Source organism: Sapajus apella, unplaced genomic scaffold, assembly GCF_009761245.1.
Source record: "Sapajus apella isolate SASKATOON/1434 unplaced genomic scaffold, GSC_monkey_1.0 scaffold99, whole genome shotgun sequence".
Lineage (NCBI taxonomy): Eukaryota > Metazoa > Chordata > Mammalia > Primates > Cebidae > Sapajus > Sapajus apella.
The window spans coordinates 3,614,223-3,635,508 of NW_022437039.1; the positions used below are offsets into that span (position 1 = coordinate 3,614,223).

At 42.4% G+C, this 21,286-nt stretch overlaps 1 protein-coding gene and 1 long non-coding RNA gene across 2 annotated transcripts in view; one reads left to right on the forward strand and one right to left on the reverse strand.

Moving 5' to 3' along the window:
* Window positions 1-21,286, forward strand: part of RBFOX1 (RNA binding fox-1 homolog 1) — a 2,532,432-nt gene that overhangs the window by 1,332,430 nt on the left and 1,178,716 nt on the right.
* LOC116536187 overlaps window positions 669-21,286 on the reverse strand; it is a 26,297-nt gene continuing 5,679 nt past the window's right edge. Inside the window, exons 2-4 of the long non-coding RNA XR_004262519.1 lie at window positions 15,920-15,925; window positions 8,526-8,532; window positions 669-1,473 (exon numbers count right to left, since the gene is read on the reverse strand). This is a non-coding gene — a long non-coding RNA (uncharacterized LOC116536187). The remainder of the gene's footprint in view (window positions 1,474-8,525; window positions 8,533-15,919; window positions 15,926-21,286) is intronic.

Sequence of the window (21,286 nt, forward strand, 5' to 3'; positions counted from 1 at the left end):
GTTTGGGGTTTGGGGATGTCTGTTTTGCCAGCCTGTGAAACACATGGATAAATATTCAAGCTGAATGTATAATTTTTATGGATTTTTGGTTATGTTTGTCTGCTCACGGCCTCATTACGCCACTTGAAACACATTTTTGTTTTATTATTTAGGACCCTCTCAACTATAATGACATGCACCTGCAATGATATGGAGACCCCCCCCTCCCTTCTCTTGAGAACTGGTCTTGATTGTGTTGAAAGCCATATATCAGAGACTGGAGAGCACATGGTTTATCCTCCCAAGTCAGAGTCTGGAGTCAGTGACCCTGAGCCCAGAGCCTTGCAGGCGAGTTGATGGTTGCTGCTCGGAGCTGCCATCTCTGTAGGGTAGGGATGTGTGGATGCAAACAGCAGGGGCTCTCATAAGGATACAGGTCTCTTTATGCACAGTTCAAAGAGTGGCCACACCAGTCAATCAAGATTCCAAACTTGATCCACCTTCTTCTCCCTTTGTTGTCCCCTTTCCTATGCCTTAGCTGAACTGTCATTTCCTGTTCATGTTTCACGCTCTCCTTATCCTGCACTTTGATTTACATGGATTTCTCTGCATTGAATTTCCTTCCACTCCACATTACATCCTTTCCATCCTCAAAGATCAGCAGAATCTTGTTGCCTTCAGAAACCCTTTCCTGATTCACCCAACTGGAATCCTTCCCTTTTTTTGTACTTAAACCTTGATTCTGTTATATTTATCTTTAGCACTTTTTCCCTCTTCCCATAAATTGTCCTGCTCGTAGTAGTTGCTCAATAAATATTTGGTACCAATCCCATCGAAATACCAACATGTGTGTGCTTGCCCTTCAGCTCTCAGAGACAACTAGACTTCCGCTTTCCAAACTTAGGATGCCTCAGTCATTAGAGAATTGACAAGCTGCCTAACTGTTTGAGCAGTCTCCAGCATATTATAAATATTTGGATAAATCCACCATCAGTGCATAGTCATTGTAGAGCCAATGAAACATGACCTTGACTTTCTCCTTTTTGTTTGCATGCACCCTAAAGCATCATCTCCAAAGGCAACAGGAGCAAATGGCGAACAGCTGGGCAGAGGAAGTGTCCTTCACACATCCTATATTTGGAACTGGTGGAAATAGCCAGTATGCTTCTGGGTCTGTTTAACAGGATAGATAAGATTTCGAAAATATATCTTCATTGTGAGTCTCCCGTGGGCAGGGTCTCATCTTGATATCTCTTGCACTAGGCATTGAGTAGGGCAGTTTCTCCACCACACCACTACTGATACGTGGGACCAGCTACTTCGTGTTCCAGGGCAGTTATCCCATGCACTCTAGAATGTCTGCCTCACCTTGCCATCAGCCCGCTAGGTGACAGAGCATGCCACACCCCACCTCCCATCCCAGGCCACACTGAGCCAAACAGAAATGTCTTCAGGCATTGCCACGTCTCCTGGTGGAAGAAATTGGTGTAGGGGCTCTAACTTTCCATTTCTCTACATGAAGAACAATCCAACTTGGCAAGTTTGCAAGAGAAACACCTTTATTCAATATCCAATTAATTTTACTGACTAATTAATTGGTTAAGAGAAAAAAAAAACAACAGCTTGCTGTAAACCACCTCCAAATTCTAGCTGCCACCTTGTTATACTTTAAAATGTGGTGAATTTGTGCCTCCATCCATGACTCAATCTATGTAACTTGATATTTTCTAAGAAGTACACTATTAAAGAGGGTTGTTTTCATTGTGTACTGTTTTTCAAATAAAAGCATATTGCATTGATTGCAAGCTCTACTGTGCATAAAAAACCATTTAAACTGGCCAGGTGTGGTGGCTCACGCCTGTAGTCCCAGCACTTTGGGAGGTCGAGGCAGGCAGATCTAGTTTAGGAGTTTGAGACCAGCCTGGCCAACTTGGTGAAACTCCATCTCTACTAAAAATACAAAAAAATAGTTGGGTAGGGAGGCACACACCTGTAATCCCAGCTACTTGAGAGACTAAGGCAGGATTATTGCTTGAATCCAAGAGGCAGAAGGTGTAGTGAGCCGGTGTTTTACCACTGCACTCCAGCCTGGGTGACAGAGCAAGACTTCGTCTCAAATAATAATAATTTATCTTAAACATAACGTTGAGCCAACTGTTTTCACTGGTAGCACATGGCATGAAGTAAGATAAATGTATCCTGAAATAAGAACCGTTAATGATTTATTGCTAAATAACTTCATGGACTCCACAACATGCATGGAAGAAAGTAAAGTTCTACAAAACACCCAGTTGTATTAACGCTCGGGAATCTGAACTGCACGTCTTGTTAATATTTCTTTCACATTTTTCTTAAACACTAGTTTACTGAATAGTCTCAGCTCAGCGAGATACAAACATGACATGACTTTTTCCCCACTCACTGTTCCCAGGTTCACAGAGTTGCCTCTTCTTCCCCTTCCCCTAATAATATCTCAGACAGATTTTTCAACTTTCTGATCCCTTTTGGTTAGTAGTGTTTAGTCTCAGTGGGTATGTATGCCCCCGTCATTTTCTTTTTCAAAGTAGCTATTTTATAATGTGTTTAAAGTTTCTTTTCTCCCCTTGCCAGATACGTAGCTTCCAAAAAGGAGAGGGTGTGTGGTGTTTTTCATTCCTCCCCTTCTCTTATCTTGGAATGAAGAGAGAGGACTTTGTATAACTTTGAGGCATTATTTCCTTTCATCTTCTGGCCCTCTAGATCTCCTGAAGTTTGGGGGCAGGAAAGAAGAGGCAGAGTCACAGCTCTCGAGTTCAACAGTATGGTTGCATTCCTGTTATTTGGCATGGTTAGCATGAGTGAGTTTACTGTCACTCATATACCTCCAGCAGAAACAGCTGAGCTCCAGCCAGTTTGCTGGTGTATTCCAAAAGCTCATCTGGAAGGTGGGGAGACAGTAGGCTGTACCCACGTTGCTGCTACTTGTCTATTTTCTTTGTTGAAAATATTCAAATTTTTTTCTTTCTCATGATGCGTAAGTATCACAGATACCTCAAGGAAACACACAGGGGCTTCTTTGCTCCTTATATTCGCCTGTTTTCAGGCTGCTGATAAAGACATACCCGAGATTGGGAAATTTACAAACAAAAAGAGGTTTAATGGATTCACAGTTCCACATGGCTGAGGAGGCCCCATAATCCTGGTGGAAGGATGAGCACGTTATGTCTTACAGGGATGGTGGCAGGCGAAGAGAGAGCTCGTAGTGGGAAACTCCCTTTCATAAAATCATCAGATCTCATGCAACTTACTCTCTATCACTAAAACAGCACGGGAAAGACCCACCCCCATGATTCACTTACCTTCCACTGGATCCCTCCTACAACACGTGGGAATTGTGGGACCTACAGTTCAAGATGAGATTTGGGTATGGTCATAGCCAAACCGTCACTCCTGTTTCTTGATTTGGCAGCTCTAGCTCCAGAAAAACCCTAGTCACCTCCCTTCCTGGTGTCTGTTCCAACCGTGCATCTGACGGGCCATTGTCCCCCCACCTTGCAGGTGCGCCTCTTGGAATGCACTGGCAAACTGGCTGGCGCTCGGCTATTTCTGCTGGAACTGCATGAGCGACAACAATCTCACTCATGCCATGCCCAGTAGTAGGGTGGAGGTGGTTCCACTGCTTCCTTTATTCCCACTCTGCCCCCAGTTTGTCCCAAATTCTGTTCTCCTCTGGTGCCCAGGGACATCTCTGAGACACCCATCAGGTCTACTGTGTCAGAAGACTTCTAACTGGGGAATGACATTTCAACCTCCTCTTGTTGCAGAAGCCTCTGGTATTTGCAAGTGCTTGGCTTAGCACGGACACGTGGCTTTTTGGGTGAGTTCAGGAGCAAGTACCAGGGTTCTCAGACACCATCGGATCACTTTTCTTAAAACATCTTACTCATTGCTAGATTTGTCTTAAGACCTATGGCTGTCCTGATTATAATTACATTTAGGACAGGCTCTTATGAACATGGGAACATGCTGAAAACTTTTAATTTTCATAGTTTTAAATTTTAATACAATGTTAGAGTTTTTAATGTTAATACAATTTTAATAAAATTAAAAGTTTTGTGGCTGGGCGTCGTGGCTCACACCTGTAATCCCAGCACCTTGGGAGGCTAAGATTGGTGGATCATGAGGTCAGGAGTTTGAGACCAGCCTCGTCAGCATGATGAAACCCCATCTCTACTAAAAATACAAAAATAAGTCAGGTGTGGTGGCACACACCTGTAATCCCAGCTACTCGCCAGGCTGAGGCAGGGGAATTGGTTGAATTCTGGAGGCAGAGGTTGCAGTGAGCCGAGATTGCAGTGAGCCGAGACTGTACCATTGTACTCCAGCCTGGGTGGCAGAGCAAGCTTCTGTCTCAAAATAAACACATAAATAAATAATTAAAATTACTAAAATTAAAATGTTTAATTTCAATTCTTAATTTTTATAGTTTTTAATTTTAATTTTTATAGTTTTCAGTTTGAATTTAAAATAATTTAAAAATTTTAATTTTAATTGACTTTTAGCAAATAACTGTTGTTTCAAAAAAGCTCACTAGGGTTTCAATGAAAGTGTCCTTAATTTCCCATATATTAGGGTTATGAATGACCTGTTCTCCATTTGTATGTGGTCATTAACCTCTGTTCTAGGGCGAGGACCATGACCGGCTTTTGCTCAGCTCTGCATTCTACAGCTAGCATCCGGCATCAGCACAAGCTACATAATTGTAGGCTTCAATGCAAAATGAAAATACAGGGCTTCAGGGTTGCTTTGCTTTGCTTTGTTTTGTTTTGAGAAAGGTTATTATTTGACAAGCAGTCTGGAGTGCAGTGGCATGACCACAGCTCACTGTGTAGCCTTTGTCCTGCCTTTCTAGGAGGTAGAGATCTAGTTTCTCATGGACCCAAACAGGGCTTCTTAATGGAGATTTATAACATCAAAAGGAATTACATGAGAACAAAGTAATTATCCTTCATGTATGAATATCAACCCAATTTACAAAGGAGTGAAATTAAACATTGCAGTTAATTACAGCAACAGTCTCAACTTTGTGGACCAATTAGGGTTCACTGGTTGCAAGCAATAGAAACCAATCCCCCCCCTAAATTAAGCAAAAAGAATACTTATTAGCAGTAGTCAACAAGCTTACAAAATTTAGAGGTGTCTGAAAAAGCAGTGTTGGTGGCATGGCAGGCACCAAGCCACTGTGAGGTCTCCTCCATGGGAAGAGATGAATTCCAGCTAAGTCATCTGTCCATGTTTCATTCTGCTCCATTTCTGGATCCCTGCAGAGCACATCACATTGGCCAGACTTAGGCAATACCTCCCTTCTTGAATCCACCCTGGCAGGGAGAGCTAGGATGTGAAAGAAAAATGCCTTTCGGAAACTTTTCATCTTCCAGAGTGGGAAGGGAACCTACTCAATGTATGGTCTTCCAAAGGCTGCCTAACATGGGAGACCTGTAACTTCTCTTGGATACTCGTAGGAAAAGGAAGCAGTTACCAATCAGATGAGGAGTGAGCTTTAGTCCGTTTCCATGGAGAAGGTTGATGTCTGTCCTCTTGTATGGAGGGTTTCAGAGCTGCCCTCGTCTGCACTCCAGGGTGGCCCTGACAGAGCATTACTGTGTCCCCGTTTCTTGAATGCGTGGAGGACCCTACAGTTACCTTCTGCTGTAAGGCAATGTGTGTTCGCCGTTGTTGTATTGGGCTGCTTTCTCTGTGCCCTCTAAACATTCGTCTCCCTCATGCTCCTGTCCCCTTTAAGGAGCTCATTGCTGCAGAGCAGGTGTGCAGTTTGCTCTGCTTCCTGGTCACCGTTTCTTCTGCAGACTTCTCCCTGCACAAGTACACTCTGGACCGTGCACTTTTCCACTTTGGATTCCTCTTCTGGACAGTCGTATTGGACTCCATTCAAGCTCCACTTGTCTGAGCTTAATTTTTTTTTTTCTTTTTAGTGCAGTTACCCTCCTCACTCCCATGTTGCCTGTCTCTGCTCCTAGCATGTACACATTGTGGAATGTGAGAAGGTGAAGTTCTCGGAGTTTCCATGTAAATCGAAGACCTTTCTCTGGCCCCTTGACTGCTTGTGTCACCAACACCACTGGTCACCTTCCTCTCACTTTCTGCCTGTATAAAGGACAGTCTCCCAGTGTCCCCGGGGAACCATTGTGATTACTGGAAATGGTGCTGGCTACGTGGGAATGAGTCGTAAGAAGACTCGTCCCACTTCTGATGCATCCCATGCTCTGTGTTGTCAAGCACACTTGGCATAGCCAGGAGCATCCTAGGTTGGCCGAATGCTAGATGGCAGGCATTGAGAACTGTCAACACCAATACAGGAACAGTAAAGCCAAACCATGGAACTGGATGAGACACGGATACTAAGTGTGTGGGCAGATCGAGTGTGCCGGTACAGGATTCTTGATTGTCTGCAACAGAGAACTTTTCTAGGTAACCTATGCAAATGATAATTTGATTTGAATGCTTTTGGGGAGAATGCAGAATCATCAGGAAAACTTGAGAACCTGGCTCAGAAAATAGACGCAAGGGCTGAAGGTACCATTAGGATCCCTGCATAGAAACTGCCTGCTGTGGATGCTGCTGCCAGCACTGTGATCACTGCCATGTGACACCACCAGCATCCATACTCGTGAACACAGAGTCGTGGTTCCAGATTCTACCCTTGACACAGCCTCCAGTGACGGTGCTTGATTTGGGCGGTGCCTTTACCTAGCCCCCTAAAGACCCAAGACCTATGGTAACATACAGAGTCCAGGGTTGTTTTTTTTTATTTTCCTTAAAAAAGCACCAGTATAGTTTGAGGAGGAAAAGCGAGTCTTTTCAACAAATAATCCTGGACCAACTAGATGCTGGGATGGAAGAATTTAACTCAGATCCATGCTTTCCATCGTAGACAAAAATGAACTGAAGATGGGTTGCAGACCTGACTGCAAAAACAAGCACTTGAAAGTCCCTGGAAGAAAACATACACATCTATATTTGAAAACTGAGCATGGTCAACGTTTTCCCAGATGACACAATAAGTGCTAAACATGAAAGAGAAGTTTGACTTTACTTCCTCAAAATAAAAACTTTGTCCCATAAAAAGACCTTAAGAGATTGAAAAGTCAAGCCTCAAGGAGAAAATATACTAAATACACACACACACACACACACACACACACACACACATATACATATATACACATACACAGAGCTGTGGCTCTGGACTTAAATATTTTATCAAGAGCAATGAAAACATATCTGCACACAAAGACTTCTTCACGGATGCTCATTGCTTGTTTATTTGCAATGGCAAAAGAAGAAAAAAGGGAAATTACCCAAGCATCCATCAATAGGTGAATGCATAGTAAGTTGTATAGTCACTCAATGGAATGCTATCCAGCAATAAAAAGAAATGAATTGCTGACAAGCACATCAATGTGTGTGTGTGTGTGTGTATACATGTATACATAGTGTGTATACACACACACACACACACACACACACACACACACACACAACATTATACTCAGCAAGAGAAGTTATCCACAGAAGAGTCCATGCTTTATGGTTCTAGTTTTATGAAGTTGATGAACAGGAGCAATTATCCTATGGGGATAGAAATTAGGTTTGTGATTGCCTTTCACCCACTAAGATGCCTCTTCAGTTTCTACCCGAAGACTACATGTATATTTATCTCTAGGCTATCCCCAAAACAGAGATGTATGATTCATGCTTTTCATGCCATTGGGAATGGACATCCTCTTCATAGCAGGGGTAATTACAGGAGTATTAATCACCAAGTGCTTAGTAAATACTGATACCCAGATGACTTACACAAATCATCACAAGACCACATCATCACAAGACTACAGTCTACCTTTTGTATAAATGCAACCCAAAAATCTGGGATTATAAAAGTACTTGCTTCTTTTGCATTCTTTGCTGGGGGAGGAGCAGAGAATGTGAAGAGGAAGAAGGAAATTTTCTAGGGAGATGGCACTTCTCTGCACCTTGACTGGAGTACTGGTTTGTGTGTGTATGTGTTGACAAAACACTGTAGAACTCTATACTTAATATCTGTGCGGTTCAGGTAGTTATACATGAATAAAAATTAAAAGTCCAGGAGGCATACCCTAATGAGCAAGCCTGATCATATACTTGCATTCAACTATTAGAAAACTTCTTTGGTTTCTGTAGCAGGAGGCAGCTGCCATCTGCAATACAAAGGGCGTTTGTCATTCATGGCACAAGTCCGCTGCAAAGTCAAGTGAGGACCATGGCCGAAATGAGATTCCACAGGAACAAACCAGGAGTGAACAACTCCAGTTAGAGTGAAACACGTGTCCCATTTTGTCTGGGACTTTTTCCGTGTGAGCATTCGAAGTCTTGCGTTCTGAAAAAACCTCCATTCCAAACCAACTGGGATAGTTGGTCACCTTCCTTCCAGCCAGAGCTCTGTCTACAGTTAAGTCTGAGGGGGACATTGAGGGATGACACTGGAAGAAGCAAACCCAGAGATTGACCTTGAAGCTCCTGTGGGTATGAGGTCAGTGTGCAGTAATCGCCATGGATAGAGATTCACTGGAGGTCTCATAAGCCCTGCCACCCTAAACCACATGAGAACCTTATGCGTATTCTTTCATAAACTGTGATCCATTTTTCTTTTCATATCACTCAACCTCCTAAAACCATCATCTCTGTGTTTTTACTCCCATTCTCTATCATCTCCATGATGGTTGTCCACATGTCAGGTTTATTCATCAGTGTATCTGTAGCACATGTAAATGGCTGTCACAAATGCTTAAATGATTCAATGAATGATTGGATGATTTTGTGAATGATCCAATCCATCAAACATTGCTCTAGGCTTCCTTTGAAGACCAGCATCCTGACACATGGACATTTTTGAGGATTTAAGCCACAGTCCTTTAAGCAAAACCCTTCCAGAAAGACACTTTCCTCTTTCTCTGGGGCTACAGCAACCAGCGTACATGTATTTAATTACTCACTGCCTATTTTTATGTTACACAAGCTCAGTTTCTCCCTCTCCATTCTCTTTTCCTCAGTGGTGGCAATATAGATATTTAAGTGTATTATTTATTTTTCCATTTCTCCCCTTTTCCTGTAGTCTCCCTCCAGAGATGACAATTACCTTAAACTTTCACCCACCAAGATACCTCTTCAGTTTCTAACCAAAGACTACGTATGTATTTATCTCTAGGCTAACCACAAAACAGATATGTGTGCTTCATAGTTTTCATGCCATTGGGAATGGGTATCCTATTCATAAGAGAGGTGATACCAGAATATTAATCACCAAATGCTTAGTAAATATTGATACCCAGATGATTTACACAAATTATCACAGGACCACAATTATCACAAGACTACAATCTGCCTTTTGTATAAATGCAAGCCAAAAATCTTGGATTATAAAAGTACTTCCTTCTTTGGACTTCAGATAAATCTGTAGTATCCTCAAGAGTCTTTCAAAACTTCCACTGTCTCCAGCAAATCTTGTAGGAAGGAAAAAAATAGATATCGCTTTGCAATTTATGTTTCTACCAGCATGCAATTGAGTAGATTCAATTGACTCCAAATGTTTTGCACATTCTAATTTGTGTCCCCTATTGTCCTCCCCTGTTGACTTCAAGTTAATGCATAATATGATGTGGGACATCCCTCATAAATTTCATATCATCAGAGTAATGTGGCTTTGATGATGTACTGCATTTTAAATTAGCTCTGTCACAAAAGGACGATGGGGGGCCCAGGAGGTTTTTTTTTTTTTTTTCTAATTTTCCTTCTGTTCTTGAAGTGTGATAAGTCTAATTATAGTTGGCAGCAAACAGCCGTGTTTCTTCAGCTAGTATGGCTTGCGAGGGCTGTTGGATTGCTATGATATCTTCAGATTTTTATAGTAGGTCTCTTAGACCCAACAAGTCAAGATGGCTCCCAAGTGGGAGGCGTTCTAAAAGATTAAAGAGAGATGAACAAGACAGGAAGTTAATGACATTAATCTGTCCTGGCCAAGTTCCGTGATGCATTCTTGTGGCTTATTTTACTCATGGGAGTTAATTAACAATAACATTTTCAGAATATTAGAATAATTTGGAGAAGAGCCTATGATATGCCTAAATTATGTGTATACAAGATAATTTTTGTTTCTTCTAATACTTTACTAATCTAAGGGGATTCCTCCCTGTCCGTTGTCTTTTCTGGGGGGGAAAAAGCAAATGTACAGTCATGTGTACTACGGGAAGAACAGCTACAGCTCCTTTGAGCTCTGGTTTAGGAAACACGCTCTCATGAACTTTACTTCTCATTCTCCATACCAGGGCTTCTCACGCTTTCAGTGAGCACAGGGATCATTCCAGGAATCTTCCTACAATGCATATTCTGTTTAGTAGGTCTGGGGTGGAGCCTGAGTTTAGGCGCTTCTAACAAGCTTCCCGGTGATGTTCCTGCTGCCGGTTTGTGGTCCACACCATGAACAGCAAGATTTTAGAGCGTGTTAAGCAACAGAAATGTATTTGCCTGTGGATGTCTCTGCACTAGAATTGCATTGAGAGGAGAAATAAAACAGCTTACAATTTTGGATGAATTGGGTAGATATTCTTAAGGAATAGCTAACATAAATTGAGCCCTGCTTATCTCCGTTATACAGCTGAGGGGCTATAAGTTTACAGACGTTTAGTGATGTGATCAAGTTACAGAGCTAACATTCAGTGCAATTTGAACCCAGACAGTTTGATTTCAGAGACCACGCTGAAATGCCTGTGCTGCTTGTGGACTGTTGCCCTGAAATGCAGTTTATTTGTCTGGAGTGTAATGTCTGGAGTTTTTTGCATTTCTATCATTATAAACCTCTCGCAAATATTAATTGAGTACCTAAGGTCACTTCTTAAGGGTTTTTGTCTTTTATTTTGTTATACTTTAAGTTCTGGGGTATATATGCAGAACATACAGGTTTGTTACATAGCTATACATGTGCCATAGTGGTTTGCTGCACCCATCTACCCATGATCTACATTGGGTATTTCTCCTAATGTGAACCCTTCCCTGGACCCCCACCCCATGACAGTCCCCACTGTGAGATGTTCCCCTCCCTGTGTCCATGTGTTCTCATTGTTCAACTCCTACTTATGAGTGAGAACTCGGGCTATTTGGTTTTCTGTTCTTGTGTTCGTTAGCTAACATTGATGGTTTCCAGCTTCACCCATATCCCTGCAAAGGAGGTGAACTCATCCTTTTTTATGGCTGCATAGTATTCCATGGTGTATATGTGCCACATTTCCTTTATGGAGTCTAACATTGATGGGCATTTGGGTTGGTTCCAAGTCTTTGCTGTTGTGCACAGTGCTGCAATATGTTTTGTAGCAGAAAAGAGAAGATACTGTGGTTCCAACTGAAGACCACCCCATAGCACTCACTGATAGCTGAAATTCAGGAAACTGTTTATGTATCCAGAAGGAGTGATTTTATTTATGTGTAGAAAAAATATATTTAAATCATTATCTATAGTAATTAGCTGAATGGAAGAACTGGCCTAAAGAGCAATATTTTTTCTTTCTTTCTTTCTTTCTTTTCTTTTTTTTTCTTTTTGTAAAAAGGATATGCTAGGAACACTACAGTGACGTGCAGATTAATTCTTTGTTTATATTTATACTTTCAAACTTCTTTTATACGGGTAAAATTCACATAATATGAAATGTGAATTTTAAAGTGTACAATTCAAGGACTTTTAGTAGATTCACAGTGCTGTGCAGCCATCACCTGCGAAAAGCACATAGAAAGATGCTCAACCCCATTAGTCATTAGAGAAATGCAAATCAGTCCAGGCATGGTGGCTCACACCTGTAATCCCACCACTTTGGGAGGCCAAAACTCTTGAACACAAGAGTTTTATACCTGCCTGGGCAACACAGGGAGACCTCATCTCTGCAAAAAATAAAAATAAATGAGCTGAGTGTGATGGGACATATCTGTGGTCCCAGCTACTTAGGAGGCTGAGGTGGGAGGATCATTTGAGCCTTGGAGGCTGAGGCTGCAGTGAGTGGTGATTGCACCACTGCCCTCTAGCCTGGACAATAAGAAAGACACTATCTCAAAAAAAGAGAGAGCCTTGCAAATCAAAGCCACGAGGAGACATCATGTCACACCCACTAGGATGGCAGCTGATATTAATAATGGAAGGTAACAGATGTTGTCCAGGGCGTGGAGAAACTGAAACTCTCAGGCGTTGCTGGTTGGAATGCAAAATGGCACGGTGGCTGTAGAAAACAGTTTGGAAGTTAAACCAAGATAAACAGAGAATTCTCACTAACTTTTGACGACTGAATGTATTTGCCCTTTTCCAGCTCCTGACTGTTTTTTTTCATGGCCTCTTCTAGGGCCTCTGTCTTGTTTGCTAATAGGTGGTTCGTTGTCCTGTATCCATTTAGTAGCCAATGTAAAATGGTGCCATACTTACTATTTTAGATGCAAGGGGTTACCTCCTCTTTCCAAAGATTTGACCGTTGTCTATTCTTAGCCGGTACCAGTTTGTAAAGTGGAAGAGTTATTGGTTGGTTGGTTGGCTGGTTGGTGCTTTTACCTCCAGATCCTATGTCATTCCAGTATTATTTTTACTGTCTCATGTGGGGTAAAGCCCCTCTCATTGCTCCCTCTACAAGGCTAACTCCTTTGACCCCAGCAGAAAGAACCGTTGATGATATTTGGTGAAAAAAAAAAAACAAAAAAAAAACCTGTTCTAAGACTGTTCTTCTCCTTGGCAGGAAACTCTCACTTGAATCATTGGGCAGAATAATGGAGGCAGATGTGGGTTTAAACCTTAATTACACCACTTGGTAGCGTTTATAAGTGTGGGTCAGTCCTTAAGCTTCCCAGGGACTCTGTTTCCCAAACAAATCATGGAGTAGTACTTATAGGAATGGCTAATGATTAAGTAAGATAAGCAGGAAAGCATTTACGGTAGCATCTGGCACAAAGCAGCACTCCACATCAACCCTGGCTGTTACTGTATCATTATCACCGTTACCTCTGTCCTAGTTTTGACTCTACTGCATAGTTTGGGTCTGTTTGCACACTACACTTCTTTAAAACACACACAAACTCTTGAGAATTATCTCATTGTCTTCCTACAAGCCGTCTTTTTCCTTCTGCATGAACTTTTAAACCTTCTCCACTAAGGCAAGGGAACTTTAAATGGTTTTCTTCACAGAGAATTAGCCTAGGAATGAACATAAATTAGCTGAGAGTGGTAGCGCACATCTGTAGTCCCAGCTACTTGGGAGGCTGAGGTGGGAGGATCACTTCAGCCTGGGAGGCTGAGGCTGCAGTGTGTGGTGATTGCACCACTGCACTCTAGCCTGGGCAACAGAGCAAGACCCTATTTCAAAAGAAAAAAAAATAAGGAAAAGAAAAATGCAAGTCAAAACCACGAGATTTTGAAAAAATTAATAATGTCTTAGGAGAAAGGGAACTTTCTTACTCTCAGGCATACAGAACCACAGCCACAAACAGTCTCTGTCCTGTGCAGGGCCTCAGGTGACTCACTTTTGATGAAACAGAGAAGCAGGTTGCCCTCTGTCAGGTGAAGAACCCATGTTTTTAGCATAATGCCCTGATGTTGTGTGTGGCTTGGGGAATCCTGCTTGTGACTCTGAGGTCTGTTTTTTCGTTAATGATTCTTTACCACTTTAACATTCTTAAAAGTAGGTTTTGGCCTAGAATTTGTGAAATTCTCCCTCAGTTGTTGTTTTTTATTTGTAGATAACCATGAGATAAGCTGGCTGGCTATATAAAAAAAAAAATCTCAGTCTCTATCCAGAAATTTTAAGAATGCCAAATATGTGATGTCTGCATTGATAAATTCTTATACAATGCTTTAAACATACTCAGATTTTAAAATTTATTAACTTACCTAACTCGTCATTTAAAATAACTCTTTAAAAAGACTGGCTTATCTTACCCTAGCTCTAGTTTCTTTTTTGCTAGTGAAACTGCCAGTGGATTACTGTATCTCAGATTACATTAATTATATTTCTATATCATAAATCCATTGAAGTGTCGCTTCTCTGACTCCTTGGAGTTGTGGTCTGTGATTATCTGGTATCAGAGGAAATTCCTGCCCAGAGCCCCCCACAAGACATTTCCACATTGTAAAGCAGCACCAAGAGCAAGCATGAGTAAATCAAGTTCTTCTATAAGGAGGGATCCTAGGACAATGTTACTTTTAGAGATGGAGAAGCTCTAAGATATTGTCAAGTAAAAGAAACCCCTCTTTCACAGGTGGAAAATAACCTAAGTTTTCACCCTGAGTTGGTAGTAGAACACAGGTGAGAACTCTTACAGTCTGCTCAGTAAGGGCTCTAGGTCTTCCTCTCTTAGGCTCTGAAGGGAAATAGACTCCTGGAATAGCCTGGGAGGGAACTTTGACATCAAGATATTCAGCCTCCTAGTTGTAGAGATAGGGGGCTCTGGCGTTCGTTCATTCATCTAACAGGTATTTATGGAGCACTTAACCAATGCCAGATACCTCCTAAACAAAGGTTATGGCAGTGACCAACACTGAACCATTCCCTGCTCACAGGGAGTTGGTCACAGTGCAGGGATCAGACAGTGAATAGGTAAGTCAGTGATCTGCTGAGAAAGATGACATCAGCGTTATGTCAGGGTGATGTAGTGGTACCTGAGATACGGCACAGGGAATGGAACATTTTTTCTAAGTGCAATGGAGAGTCACTGTAGAGTTTTAAATAGAGGAGGGATAGGATATGATTTATGTTTTAAAAACCTGTCTGACACCTAGATGGAAATTTAATTGTGGAAAGAGCAAGAATATCACTTCTAGGCGAATGCTGTAGGTCAGAGCAGAGATGACGGTCACTGCTAAGGTGGTAGCCGTGGTATCCACTTAGCTAGTACAGCTAAGTGGATAGAGGATGGATGCTGGACGTAAAGGTGAGGTCTGGACCCTAGACTCAGTGGGAAAGGTAAGAGAAAAAGACTTACCAACAACTTTAATTGTTCAGCTTGAGCATTTGAAGAGATGTACCCAAAGAGAAGTTTGCATCAGGCTCTGCGCAGCAGCTAGAGTTCATATTGATTTACACCTTTTTAAAATTTAATTTAATTTTTTTTAATTAAAGGGATCATATCTCACTCTGTCACTCATGCCGGAGTGCAGTAGAATGATCGTAGCTCACTGCAGCCCCAAACTCCAGGCTCAAGCATTCCTCCCACCTCAGCCTTTTGAGTAGCTGGAACTACAGGTGTGTACCACCACACCCAGATAATTTTTTTTTTTTTTTTTAGAGGCAGGGTCTTGCTATGTTGCCCACTCTGATCTCAAATGCCTAGTCTCAAGTAACCTTCCTGCATCTGCCTCTCAAAGTGCTGGGATTACAGGTGTGAGCTAGCTTGTCCTCCCAACAGCTATTTTTAAAATAATGTTGAGATCTGTAAGCCATGCCTGACCAGAGGGCAGATACTTACCTGTTTCTCTTCTTTCTTGAGTAGCACCCCACATGGGGCTGAATTGTGGATTGGACTGAATGCAGGGATGAGTGCAGGTGTTCTGGAGAGCTTCACCCTATGTGTGCTTTCCTGTGAGCCCAAGGACTGCAGCTGAGGAAAAATGTCTCGATGGGTAATTGCATGATCCACTGCCCTGTGTGGGACCACAGTCTTAAGGCGCCTGTTATGCCTTCCTGGGTGCCTCAGTTTTCTTCTTTTGTAAGACTGTAAACTTCATCAGCCTGGCCTTGACTTCCTCTGGATACAATAGTGGGAACCACACAATGCTGAGTCACAGTTAGAAGGGGTGTCTGTCATCACAGTGCAGTACCACTCTGCTCCCAGACACCCTGCTATTTATCATTCCTCCTGTCTCCCTTTCCCTCCCCAGGGCCACGCTATTCTTTGGCAGTGATCACATCCAAGCCAATTTCAATCAATAGTTTTGTTCATTTCAAATGGAAATAAGCTCTGTGTTTAGCAGATGATGAGAGTTTCACTCAAAATGTGGCATATTTGTACCATCCCTTAGGTCGAACACGTAAGTATTCTTCAGGAGGGTAGAAGATGCCTTAAGCTTAATGTTTAAAATCCTTAGGATGGCATCTCCTCCATGCCACCTGTAGCTGTGAACTCAGTGTTATGTATCGTGAACTCCAAGTTTCTTTTCAAAGAATCAGTGCGTCAATATGCTCTGCTCTCTTATTCTTTAATTCTCCACTTTAAAGTTTAACTTCCCGGCTCTCTTCGCCCCTTGCCTCTAGTTTTGGTAAACAACTTTCCCACCAGTTCTAATCAGTAGTTCACATCTGTTCCCCCTGGTCATCTGCTTTGACATGAGTCACCCCTGGTCACCTGCTCTGACCTGTTCCATAACTGTCCTTCCTGCCAAACTACCCACCCCACCACTCTGGCTGGTACCTCTGCTCTCTTTAAAATAGCCAATCAGAATTAGCTTAGACTGTGTGGTTCAACACTAGCCAGTAGGGGAATAACACTGCAGCAGGGACTACCTGTGTCAGGAATAAAAAGCCCTTCCCCTCCCTTGTCCAGGTGTGTGCTCACCATTGCTCCATCTGTGAGATGCACCCTTCTATAGAAGTAAATTGCCTTGCAGAGAAAATTTACATTCGACTACTGCTCCAGTTTATGTGTAACATCAGCAACCCTGGGAATTTGAACAGCTGCCCCTCTTTAAGATTCGTTAATGCCTGTGACTTGACACAATGGAAGGGCAGAAACCCCTAAGACTCTGTGAACCTTTGTTGGGTTGGCATGAGCCAAGCCTGCTAGAAGAGACGTTTTCTTTCTTGACTTTGACTTCTGGCTCAGCTTGGGAACCCATTTCTTTCCTCTCTGAGACCTTTCCTCTTGCATTTTGGGCTTTGAACTTCTTATACCTTACTGTGGCTCTGACAAGGCCTTTACTGCTGCTTTCAGTTTTGTTGTTACTATTTTGTTTTCCACTTAGATGCCCTTCTGGCCTGGATGATTTTTGCCTGGCTGGAAAGAGACACCCTGGCAGGTGACAAAAGAGGAGAACCTACAGGATTATGTGAAAATCTTCCCCTGAGGTTCACACAGAAGCATCTTAGAGGGAGTTAGAATCTCTTTCTCAAATCTTTGTAAGAAAAGTTTTCTGAAATGTCACCACAGGGTGTACCCTGGGAGAAGAAGTAACATCTTTCCAGATACCCTGAATTGAAAAAGAACCCAGGAAGGATAACACAAGATAGAAGGTCCAACTTGACATTTCAGGGGCAAAAATACAAGGACGTTTTTCTTTTAAATCCAAGAAAGTTATAAAGAGGAGAGATGTTGAAAAGCACCTTGTCTCTGATTTCTGATCTTTGCCAAATACAAACAAGTACCTGAGATGCTCTTCTGGATGTCTTTCTTATATGCCATCTGAACCATAAACTGCTTGACGTGGGAGAATATCTTGCTCATCTTTGAATCCGTAGTACCGGTAGAGTATTTGATTCAACCCAGTGACTGCGATGGTGCTCACTCTGGGGGCAAAAGGCCCTGTTGAACAGGGATTCATTTTATGGTACTTGGACCACACTTTGCCAGGAAAGAGGTACTTCTGGGCCACCACAGATATGGTTGCAAGAGATTAACCTCAGAACTTAGAATGGATTCAAATCAAGCGTATCTAGATCTTAGCAGAAGTGTCACCAGTGGTAGAAAAGCATCTTTTCCCCTCTTCCAGGGAACACCAGGCAAACATTTGCACCTAAGTCCTCGGCTTCCATGTCCAGATTGGGTGAATGGGTGTTCTGGGAGGCACTGTAGTTTACTGTTTCATAGGATCTCATAGGAATTTTTTCGAGTGAATTCAGCTCTGAACTTTTCATGATCAATTAAAAGCAACTCTTCATATTGTTTTCTCTTGGCATTCGATCTTGTGGATCCAAACACTGTTTTTTATTAACTTCATCATTCTATATAAGAGATTTTAGAAATGATAATTCTCCTCTCTCACAGATAGTGTCAACATTGAGTGATGCTCAGCACATAGATTTGTCAGCATAGGGCACCCACTACCAACGATATTATGCTGGGACTTGATCCAACTTGGAATCTGTTACCTATGCCCAGTAGCATTGTTTGCACATGTCTGCTTTTTATGATTATTAGTTAAGAGTTTGTTTTTTTATAGAGGATGAGGGAAAGGGTGATTAAGCATAGGTTATTCAGTTTAAACTAATGAATCTTTTTTTAATAGACTGACCATCTGTCAGGGAAGTGGCAGAAGGCATTCCAATAGGACTGAGTTGAATTAAATTAAGAGATAAAAGTAATAATGATGGCTTTCCTCCAAATGATATCTCAAAATTTGTGCACTTTTTCCTAGCGCCATTTTTGCCACTTTAATCCAAGCTACCTGCATCTGGACTACAAGCTTCCTAACTGGTCTCCCTCTGTCCCTTGTCTTCAGATCCAGTCTTTTTGTAATAGATTGGTCCTTTTAATATTCAAATCAGGTTACCATTCCCCATCTTTCCTAGCCTTGAATCCTGACACAAGAGCAGAAAGCCAAACACCGTACGTTATCACTCATAGGTGGGTGTTGAACAACGAGGACACGTGGACTGAGGGAGAGAAGCATCACACACTGGGGGCAGTTGGCGGGGGCTAGGGAAGAGACAGCGGGGGGTGAGGGGAGGCGGAGGGGTGGATAACATGGGGAGAAATGCCAGATAACATGTGCACCTAAAGTAAAATAAATAAATAAGAAAAAAGGAAAAAAAAAAAAAAAAAGAAACATTTACACACACACACACAAAAAAAAAACCCAAATGTAAAATAAAAATGGGTAACTTGGCCTGTCACCCCGGTTTCATCTGGCCTCTTGCCTTTCTCTCCAACCTCTCTCTCCCTCTCTCTCCCTCTCTCTCTCCAGGCCTTTATTCCTAGGGCTCTCAACACACTGGCCTCCGTGGCTGTTTTGTTCCAGCCTTGGAGACATGTGCCTCTTCTTCTGCCAGAGGGTGCCCCCTGTCATGACCACTTGGCAAGGTCCGTTCTTGTGTCACATCTTAGTTTAGACTCTACAGAGAGGCAATTTCAAACCCCTCCAGTAACTACGTGCCACCCGGAAGATCTCACTGTGCTAATTGCAGATTTATTGGAGTGGCGTTTGCTGAGTTACTCACCATGGAGTCCCCAGAACCCACCTTAGTGGCACTGCTGAATGAAATGTGCTTAAACTACAGAGGGCTAATGATGTGCCTTTTCCCGCTGGAGGCTCATGACATCTTTGTGAAGAAGGCGTGGACTGGACAGACTCAAAGTTGTAGGAGAGGAGTCTAAAGCCTGCTGTGGCAAAAACTTGGGAGAATAGGGGCTGAATCCCAGGGTTCTGATGCCAAGCCTAAAGCTCTTTTAGCTTGAGTACCGTGCATGCTAGACAGTCTCTGCACACTGTTGTCTAAAACAGAGATATCCAGTGTTTTGCCTTCTCTGGGAAAACAATCGAGACCATATTGGAAGAAGAAGAATTGTCTTGGGGATCTACGTAAGATTCACTAACACTAACAATAGCTGATGAGCTATAAAAAATTCACAGAAAAATATTTTAATGTTTTAAGAAAGTTTATGAATTTGTGTTAGGCTACATTCAAAGGCATCCTGGGTCACATGTGACCTGTGGGTCATGGGTTGAACAAGCTTGGTCTAAACACGTATTAATTATTATTTGTCTAAGTAGGGTCATCACTCAGGCAGCTTTTGAAGAAGCACTCTCATGGCACACATATCACCTGCCAGAGCTTGCCCCAAGTATGTTCTAAGTCCTTTCTCGTCTAACCTGCACAAAGACCTCTGGTGTATTAGTTAGTATCACAAACTAGGTGGTTAAAAATAGTGACAGAAGTTTATGTCCTTACTGTTCTGGGGCAAGGAACCCAAAATCAAGGTGTCAACTGGGTCCTGCTCTCTCTGAAACCCATAGGGGAATTCTGCCTTGCTTCTTTCGACCTCTGGTCTGGCGGTAATCTCTTTGATATTGTGATTCGCAGCTCCATAGCACCTCCGTCTGCGGCCATTGTCATGTGGCATTCTCTTTGGGTTTCTTTCACATCATCTTCATGTCTGCGTCTGTCTCTGTGTACACAGTCCTCCTCCTTATAAGGACAGGCCCATCCTATTGACCTCATCTTTGATTACTTTCTGTAGACCGTATTTGCAAATAAGGTGGCATGACCAGCTACCTGAGGTTAGGGGTTTATCTATCTTTTTGAGGGGACATGACTTAACCCATAGCAGATACCCATCCTCCATTTTTACAAACAGGTCAGCTGGGTGTGGAGGCTCACGCTTGAATCCCTGCACTTTGGGAGGCCAAGGTGGGCAGATTACTAGGTCAAGGGATCAAGACCAGTCTGGCCAACATAGTGAAACCCTGTCTCTACTAAAAGTACAAAAAATTAGTTGGGCGTGGTAGCAGGCACCTGTAATCCCAGCTACTCAGGAGGCTGAAGCAGGAGAATAGTGTAAACCTGAGAGGTGGAGGTTGCAGTGAGCCAAGATTGCACCATTGCATTCCAGCCCCAGTGACAGAGAGAGACCTTATCTCAAAGAAAAAAAAAAAAAAAGTTGGGGGCGGGTCACAGGTTCCATAACATGTCCAAAGTTGCTCAACTTGCATTTGGCAATGACAAGCTTAAATTCAGATCATGCCTCCTAAGTCCACGCTTGGTTTGTAGACCAGACAGATTTCAGCCTCTTAAATCAAAGCTTGGTCTGTAGATTCAATTAACTTTCAAAAAGTGAAGTAGGACCCTTTTTCTTGACTCAAAGTGAGCTTAGCCAGGGGAGGCAGAATTTTAAAGTGCCTGAGTGCATGTATTATTACTAGCTTTGCCTGCTGAAGCAGAAATGTGTTCTCCTGCCCAACTCCACTGCATTGAGAATAAAGTGCCTGGTACTCTTTTACTAAGAGGCAAGCCATTCTTCATTTTAATTGGTGGGGAAAAGTTTATTATAAAGTACTTTTCCCCCAGAATAGTTCCCTAAAGTTGGATATAGTGTCTGTTTTTTCTTCCTCCCCTTTCTTCCTAGGAATCATTAACAGCCCTGGCTGGTGATTTATAATCACATTCCCAGCAAATTCCACAGTTGTTAATGACTACTTATTTTCTATACAAATGATTTTTGCTCTCCTTCCTGAGGATAATTAACTAAGAAACTGGTCATAAATTACTGATAATGATCAGTTTGTCAGAGATGATTGTCGAATGGTGCCATCTTCCATAGT